The 9,336-nt window shown below is 45.1% G+C and overlaps 1 pseudogene; it reads right to left on the minus strand.

Annotated features, from left to right (window-relative positions):
* Nucleotides 1–730: 730 nt before the first annotated feature.
* LOC138296954 (olfactory receptor 2D3-like) lies at nt 731–1,663 on the minus strand (annotated as a pseudogene).
* Nucleotides 1,664–9,336: the final 7,673 nt, after the last annotated feature.

Below are 9,336 nucleotides of genomic sequence, written 5' to 3' on the forward strand. Positions count from 1 at the left end.
CATGATTTGGGACTGCTGCAGCGTATTGCAATAGTGGGAAATGGTAATGAATTATCTTGGAAGGGTATTTTAAGTGTCAATAGAACCTTTATAAAGCTGTGAATTTTGGCGGTATACAACAAAGAGACAGCACTTAGATATCAGAGGGCATTCTGTAATCTAAGAACGGTGATAGGCGCAATATTGCTTGACTTTGGGGAACAAATGGCTCTCTTCATGTGAAACAATACAATTAAGACATTGGCTGATCACATAGAGGCGGTAACATTGGCCATTGGAGTCCCAACAAATTTGAGAATTTATAGAAATCTTCAAAAATATATAGAGGATACCAGTGAATTGATGGTGAAGTATTGATTCATGTAATCTAAGGGTAGTACATGTCACAAATGAATGTCTTCCCATTACAACAGTTTAAATAATGTTTAATGGAAGGTCTAAAACTTTCTAATCTAATGTTATTATCTGGCAACCAAAGTGATTACCTCTCATACTTGCTTTTGAACAGTGAATGCTCTTGAGAAGATGATAAAAAAGAGAACCAGTCCTATAGCATCATGAAGGCAATGGAGATTTAAAGGCCTCCTATCTCAGTGCCTAAGGTGCATCACATGATGGCAAGTGAAGCTGGCTTAGCACTCTGTTTGAGATAATAGACCTGCCATTAAACTTTTATTGGTTTCAAGTATGTCATCATTGTTTTATCATTCATTAACCACAAGTAAATTATTTAATGATGAATGTGTCTCCACATAAACTTCTTCAAAGCCGCCTTGACATCCTTGTTTCTCAGGCTGTAAATCATGGGGTTCAGCATTGGTGGCGTTGCAGTGTAAAAAACAGATACCATTTTTTCTTGATTTCCTGAGCTTTTAGAAACTGGTTTCATGTACATGAAGATAGCTGTCCCAAACAGCATAGTGACAACCATCAGGTGAGAGGCACAAGTGGAGAAGGCCTTGTATCGACCTTCAGAGGAACAGATTCCTATAATTGCAACAACGATGCAGCTGTAGGAGATTAGAATCACTATACTGGGGATCAGCAGCACAAAGATCCCCACAAAGAAGATCACCATCTCAGAGAAGTAAGAATCAGCACATGCCATCTTTACAAGAGTTGTGGCTTCACTAAAGAAATGGTCAATTACATTATTACCACAGAGACAACTGTAGTGTGAAGACTGTGTCTAGAAGTGCAATGGTGCTTCCACATAGCCAGCAAAAAATTGCCAGTTTTATAAAGACAGTCCTGCTTATGATAATTGTATAACATAAGGGAAACACAATGGCTATGTAGCGATCATAAGCCATGATAGCTAGGAGAACACATTCTGTGCAACCAAGGAGCAGATATGTGTACATCTGAGCTGCACATCGAGAGAAGCTCATTCTCTTTGAAATTATAAGTTGGTGCAACAGATTGGGGGCAATCACCGCCGAATAACATATGTCAATGAAGGAGAGGTTTCCCAGAAAGAAGTACATAGGAGTATGAAGGCGAGGCTCACAAACACAAACTGTGATCAGGGAAACGTTTCCAATGATAGTGACCACGTATGCCCCAATAAGAATAACAAAAATATAAGGATATTCATATTGTGCTCCTCAGACAGTCCCAGCAAAATGAACTCTGCTACCATACTTCCGTTCTTCTCCTCCATGAAGCCCTGCTAACTTTGTCTGTAACAATAAAAATTAAAATAAATAGTAAGCACATTTTACTTGAACATACACCACAGAATAGTTGATGTGCTAAATGGCACTGCCTAACAGAAATAATACATTTATGTTGTCCGAAAGCCATAAATAGCATAGCTTAGGTAGGCCTGCATAAGAGTGTATGTGCGATGGTGTGTGGAATGAAAGTGTGAGAGTGTTCTGCTTGATTTAGGATAGCCTTTGGCAAGGAATTCCATTATGGTTAAGGGCTTGTTGGATAGGTATGTGGGATGAGGGCATTGTCAGCATTATGTAACCTTGGCACTAGGCTGTGCTGAAGAAGCCCTCTGGACTCCTGCCTTTATCACTAAATATGAGGTTATACACTTGTACACCTTGCCTTGCCAGATACACTTTCTATTCCAGTCCTGGCGTCCATTCTAGTGTCCTGATGCATCATGGTCCTTGTAGTTCCTTCTGTCTTCAGACCCTTCCTACATCATGTCCTGATGGTGGTTCCTTGTTCACTAGATTTGTTCCTGGATCCTGTGGTTATTTTGAACCCTTTATGTCTGCATTCTGGATCCGGCTCTTTGTTTCCTCAGATCCACACTCTGTTCCAGGCTTTCCTATCCCTGTCTTGTGTCTCCTGGTTTCCTCGGTCTTCCTTCCTACAAGTCTCAGTTCAGCCTTCCCTTTATTGGTGGCTCCCTTACTCCCTGTACCTGGTTAATTCCTTGCATTTGGCTCTCTCCCTACACCTGTGCTCCTCCAGTGAGCCTCCAGCTATTTCAGCCATGTAAGTGCAGAGTGCTGTGGCTTGTAACTGACTCCTGTTGTGCCTCCTTCTGATCTGTATTCCGGCTGCAGTTACTACAGGCTTGTCATTTGATTCTGTTCCATTTTTTTCTCTGAACCCAGTGTCCTCTTTTTTGCTAATTGTAGTATCTCTTTCTGTTCATAGTTTTCCTGTTTCTTTGTTCCTATATTAGCCATAGTTCATAGTCTCCTGTCTGCACTCTTCTTGACCTGCCCTATTATTTGCAGACTCCTTGCCTTGTATTCTGTGTTCCTGTTTGCCTGCAATTTTCCGTCTTACTTTGTTTGAGTGCAGACCTTTCCTAGCCTACTCTGATTCCAGACCTGCTTTGCCTGAGCCCAGTTTCTGTTTTGGTATTGCTAGCACTGTTATCTGGGTTTTCATTGTTTCAAAGGGTGCCAGTTAGATTCCAAGGTGTGTGCCTTTGGCACAGATAAACTTCCCAGTGTACCTTTTCCATTGGAGCTCCTGGGTGTCTCCATGATCTTTGTGGGATTAATCTGTTCTTTGCGTTGTATACAATCTTTTCACCTCACAGAGTGATAATTCAGAAGAGCAGACATGCTATCACTTATGATAGTTTGTCTTTTGTGCCCCTGCTTTATGTTCCTGTGCACTTGTGTTTTCCCTGCAGACTTCGACTGCCCAATTTGTAGCCACTTCCAACATGCTTCAGTCCTGTGCTCCTTCATGCTTCCCTTCCAGCCTTTTGGCACTCTCTTGTTTGTATTCCCTTCAGAGACCAACACAAACCAAGTATCCACTCTTGTCTCACCCAGCTAGTTCTCTGATCACCCACCCTGCTGGTTCCCTGCTGTGGGAAAACTGGGCTGATTTCAGCAGCTTCCTCACTTTTTACCCCAATTTTAGCTGACATTGGTGTTTTCTGACTCTGACTGTGCCCTGGGCACTGCTAAGCAGTCCCAGGTCAGTTCTCTGTCTAAAATAGTATAAGCAAATTAGGCCAAATTATATTTGACTCTGACAACCTACCTTAGGTCATGTAGGTTTAGGGACTCCAGTATAGTTAGTGCACCCATAGGTGCACTGCTGTGGTGTCCAGTGTTATTATGAAGGCAGGACTGCCTTGCTGGCTGTTTAAGTTGAAACTAACCCCACATTCAACATTGAAATTTAAAAGCTTATGTCACCCCTAAGGTATGCCCTAGGTGCCCCAAGGGTTGGGTGCAGTCTAAATATAAGCTGAGACTTAATACAAAATGTTTTATAAGCCCTGTTGAAGGAAAAACATGTTTTCCCCTTTGTAGGCAATTGGCTCCATAGGCTAACATTCTGAGACTTTATTTTAAAATACTTCTGACAGAGAGGAACTACATATGTGGTATCAAATTAAATGTTATAATAAATCCAAGATCTTGTAAAGATTTAATTTATTATAACTAGCACAGAGAAACAGTTTTAGAACTATTTCTGAAAGTTACCAAATGTAGCCCTGTAGTGCCCTATCCTTGTTGGGCAGCCTGAGCCAAGCTACTTTAATGAGGTGTGAAGTGGCCTGGGCTGAGACAAAGGAAGCATCTGGTGGGAGGAGAATTGGTGTAGCAGATGGTGGAGCAGGATGGGAGACGAGTAGCCAAACTGGTCTCCAAAGTAGTGAAAGCACTTGGAACAGAAACTGGACCTCCCCCATGTCCTGCTCGACCAGACAGATAAGAGCCCCAGTGATTAGATTAGTGGAGGGTCTGAAAGGGGTGTGTTAGGGAGAATTAGTCACATCAGTGGGTGGACTCAGCCAGATCTAACCTCCATGGAACAATTTTCTCCATATTGGATTTTTGGAGAAGTTGCTTTCTGGGATTTATTTTTACCACACTTCACAGGAAGTGGTCATCCCAGAGGGTAGTGGCCTGCATCCATTGGAAAGGTGCAACCCCCTGTTTCCCACCCCAGCAGCAAGGATAAATAAGGCGGAGCTGCCCCACAATGTAGATTCCTGCTGGAAGAAGATACTGAAGAAGAAAGACTGCCCTGTTGGACCCCTTGCCTGCACTTAAAGAACTTCACTCACCAGGACCGCACCAACTGCACCCCTTGGGCTTTACCAAGAAAATGACTTTGCCTTGCTTCTGCAACTCCAGGAGTGGACTCCCTGTTTGTACAGGTACAAAGGAGCTGCCCAGAGTCCCATGCCTCAAGTCGTGCAAGAAGAGCCCAGCTGACCAGCGTCCAGTGGCAATTCGAGGATTCTGACCAGGTGCATTCTGGGATTTGTAGGAGCAACTCAGAGTTCTGGAACCTCGGATCAAGTTTGTGGACACCTCTAGGACCCAAACAGGACTTCTGGAAGAAGATCCAGAAGTTCAGAACAACTTTGAGTAAAGTTTACCTAGCCTTCTGGCTTGCAGGCCTGTGCCCCCATCACCTAGTGACATGTAACCTAGTTAGCCTGCTCTGTTTTAGCACATTTATTTATTTAGTTCTTTCAAGATGATTGCTATGTTTATAGTTAGGAAAATGTTTTTATTTCACGTTATCAGTGCCACTCTGAGAAGTCGTCACTGTCAGTTTCAAAGACAAGTGATATACGAGGATATTCACATCATGTCCCTTTCCCACTTATGTGTGACAGGAACATTATATACTTTTGGAGGGAACTGTTATATACCATGCCTCCTTATCTATTGTTTGGGAACATACCTGTGTCATGAGTCCTACAAGATCTGTATAAATACATCTTATGCAGACAAGGTTATCAGAGGAATTCCTACCAGATGTCATCAACGCTATCTATGCTCAATGTTGCCTTGATGCAGACCCAGCCTTTGTGTCCCCACGGAGTCTGACCTAGAGGCCTCATTCCAAGGTAACAAGGGTGGTGGGGCACTTTTCTTAAACACAGTACTGGTTGATTATGTTTATCACACCTAGCTTCATTAGGTTAGATATTAGGTTCTCCATGCTAGGGTTCTATGTTTTTTTATCTTATGTTTATGTTTATTGCAAGATGATGGGGTCATTGTACTCATGACGCTCATTTTCACAATTATGCTTTCCTCACTGTGCATTATCTTACTCCTTGTGGCTCATGCATTTTATTGCAGATTACAGTCTTTTTAATAAATCTATGAAAAACTTTCTTGCATCTCTTTCGTTGCCTGTGTGTGACTGAGACTTGTTGCTCATGTGAGAAAAGGGTAATCTCCGTTCCACCACGACTCCCCTGAGATTTCGCAATCTAGAGTCCATGCCTAAAGGCTGCTAGAAATCACCTTTTACCATTTGGGTTTTTAGTGATGTACTGCGTTATGAGCCCGGAGGGTTAGAGCAACAGTTACGACTTGCTGTTGGATGTCATCCCTAAACCAGCAGTCTCGCCAAGAGCGAGAGTCCAACTACGACATGGTGCCACCAACTATGGTGTTTTAGCACTAATTTACAGATGCCCTGAGTATCTCTATCTCACACACAACAGCCACCCTAAGTACCATTAGATGGAGATGTCTGTAGTCTCAGGTATAATCCTTCTCAACTGAACAGGGAGCACCCCCCCACCTGGATTTCCTTCTCTGTACCCATTAGTCAACATGGCTAATACCATAGACATTCCTGAAAATGTCAGACACACGTTAACACTACATCTAATATGGCATGGCTTGACAGATGAGGGTGGGGATGTCACATTCATTGAAGAAGCTAATGAAGCTTTCCAAACAGAAAGATACTAGTCCTGGGTCACCTTTCCTGAGGATGATGGTACTACATACACATTTCACACATACTGCAATCGTACCACAAAGGTACATAGCATAGCAGTATCTTGAAATAGAGATTACCTAGAAAGAACATCAGAAATGGTTTAATGGCGCCCTACCACATTTAATACAAACCCGTGAGATTAGGTCCTTTAGATAATGGCAGACCAATGTGGCCAATATTTGCGACATATACACCAACCCGGTGTACAAAACATGCAGGCAGCTGATCTGCGTACTCTTTACAAAGAGCTAGTAACATTCTATAGATGACTTGTTCAGTTTGTATTGCGAACTTTGAACACAACAGCAGCGAGTCCAGCACCACCAACATCAGCTGGAAACCAATTGGCCATTACTGGGATTAACCCACAAACAGTGCAATCTATCATGGGCAAGGCCCCACGGAACGCAAGAAAATTCCGTTCTAGACAACACAAAAAACAAATCACCTGGAAGCAGTGTTTCCCCATATGGGACCACATGAAATACATTACATTTTCACAATGTTCTTGCCATTCGGAATGGTTCCCTCAGTGGAAGACTTCACCACATGGGGTACAGTCTTTGCTGCAATTTACACTACCACAAATGATACCCTGACCCATGGCAATTTGCCAGAAGTCAAATTCAAAACAAACACCAGGCTGCTCCAACCCTGGATTTGAGGATAAAACTAACTTTGACACAGTCTACTCAATAATACTAAGTAACATTAATGGGGAAGCTGTAGCGTTGTCTGTATGCCAGCTGCTCTGGGAGATTCGACAACTAGAACAGGACCGTCAACTACCAAAAATGATTTCCGACACCTATACTAGTATAGGACAGGATAGTTTGGGAGCCAGGCTGAAAAAGCCTGAAATTCAGAGTACCACTATAAGGAAGGTACTAAACAAGCACAGAAGGGTTCTAAAAAGCGCTGTGATAAAAAAAAAACAGAATAAAGACAGACGAAGTCAGAGAGCAGACTCTCTACAGCTAGAGACCTCCAAAAGGAGATATAGGCCCTCATTATGACATTGGTGGTAAGTACTGCCGCAGCGGAATACTGCCACTCATATTATGACCCACACATAGCAATCCGTCAATATACAGCCACACACACAAGTCCGCCAGACCAAAGGTCAATGATAAACTGGCGGAAGTAAAACCCTCACCATTACGCCAATAGAACTATTCCCACAGCATTATGACCCATGAATCCCCACGGCGGACATTCAATGCCGCTAAACCATTGGCAGTACATACCTCTGCGCTAAAAATACACACACACAATCAAAATTACACCACATTGAACAATTCAAACCACACACACCTGACACACATACACACACCACACCCACTCACCCACACCGCTATAAAACACACACCCACATTATCCAAATCCCATTACCAATACAAACAAGTGCCACAAGAGAGATAGCAACACCACAGACAAGACGACAGACACACACCACCATCACTTATACATCATCCACGTACCCTATATCACACACCCCAAAACAGCACCCCACACACCCTCACCCACACCACTCGCAATACACCCATGGCACTGCAACAACAGCCCAGGTTATCTGAAGGAGGAGCTAAGGGTCATGGTGGAGGAAATCATATAGGTAGAGCCACAGCTATTCAGATCTCAGGTGCCACAGACGTCCATTGCCAGGAAGATGGAGCTATGGCGGAGATTCGTGGACAGGGTCAACGCTGTGGGACAGCACCCTAGAACAAGGGATGACATCGGGAAGAGGTGGAACGACCTATGGGAGAAGGTACGTTCCACAGCAGCAAGACACCAAATAGCTGTAGAGAGGAATGGCGGTGGACCCCCAACTTCTCCCCCACAACTAACAACATGGGAGGAGCAAGTCTTGGCAATCATCTATCCTGAGTGCCTGGCAGGAGTAGGAGGAGGACTGGACTCTGGTAAGTCAAATCTCTATTACTATCACCCCCCATCTCTATGCCATCACAAACCCCCACCCTTGCCCTCACTCCCATCACTTCACCACCTCCCACATACCCCACCATCACAACCCACTTATCCCAATACCAAGCCCTGCATGTGATACCAATACAAGGACCCTATCGCAGACCTGCATGGACACCCATGACTACAGCATGCACATTAGAGAGAATCACCTAGCCCACAAAATAACTACTCATACAAGGCAAAGCTGGCAGGGCAATAACAACCATAGAGGGCAACACAACCATGCACAAGATGACACACGCAGATACAATAACACTGCATTTACATCCCAATGGGTCCCCCACCTAATGTCACCGGAGAGGAGGTGCCAGCAACTTCCAGTCGACCCCCAGAAGAGGCCTACAGTGATGACAGCAGCTCTGGACACCTGGATCTGGATGACCAACCTGGCCCATCAGGGATCTTCGGACAGTCGGTAACCCAGGCACAGTGCCATACCACCACAGACCCTCCCCTCTCAGGAAACACCAGCACAGCACCCACCCAGCGGGCCCATACCTTTGTACCCAGGACACGTTAATCAGCAGTGCGTCCGCCACTACAGGGACCCCAGGCCACCCCACAAACACAGGATGATCAGGGACCTGGGGTCAGTGGGCACATGGTTCAGGGGACAGAGGCACAGGACAACAGGGAAGCTGGGAGGACTGCTGTGTGACAGGGGGAGGACAGGCCCAGGTAACTAACTCTCCAGGAGGCACTCACTAACATCCTGGGAGCATACCACCATTCCCAGGAGACGATGGGCCATACACTGGACAAGGTGCAGGAGACCCAGGGACTGCAAGAGGGACAGTACCTGGGGATCAGGGAGGACTTGAAGGACATCAACACCACCCTAGTCTCCATTGCAGGGGTGCTGGCAGAAATGGCCCACACCATGAGGGAGGCAGTGGCACACCACCGGGCTCCTGACACTAGCCAAACCGATGAACAGCCTTCCACCTCCGCTGTCGCTAGTGGACAGGAGACCCCGCAGAAGGAGAACCAGCCCGCAACCGATCCGTGCAATCCAGGCAGAAGCCAGAGAACATTGCCAAGACCACCAGCAGGAAATAAGACTCTCCTGAATGTCACCCTTGTGTCCCTCTCTGTCACTCGGTCCACCTTGAACTGCCATTGCTCCCCTTCCTATGCCCCCTTGGA

Source organism: Pleurodeles waltl, chromosome 5 (assembly GCF_031143425.1).
Source record: "Pleurodeles waltl isolate 20211129_DDA chromosome 5, aPleWal1.hap1.20221129, whole genome shotgun sequence".
NCBI classification, from domain to species: domain Eukaryota; kingdom Metazoa; phylum Chordata; class Amphibia; order Caudata; family Salamandridae; genus Pleurodeles; species Pleurodeles waltl.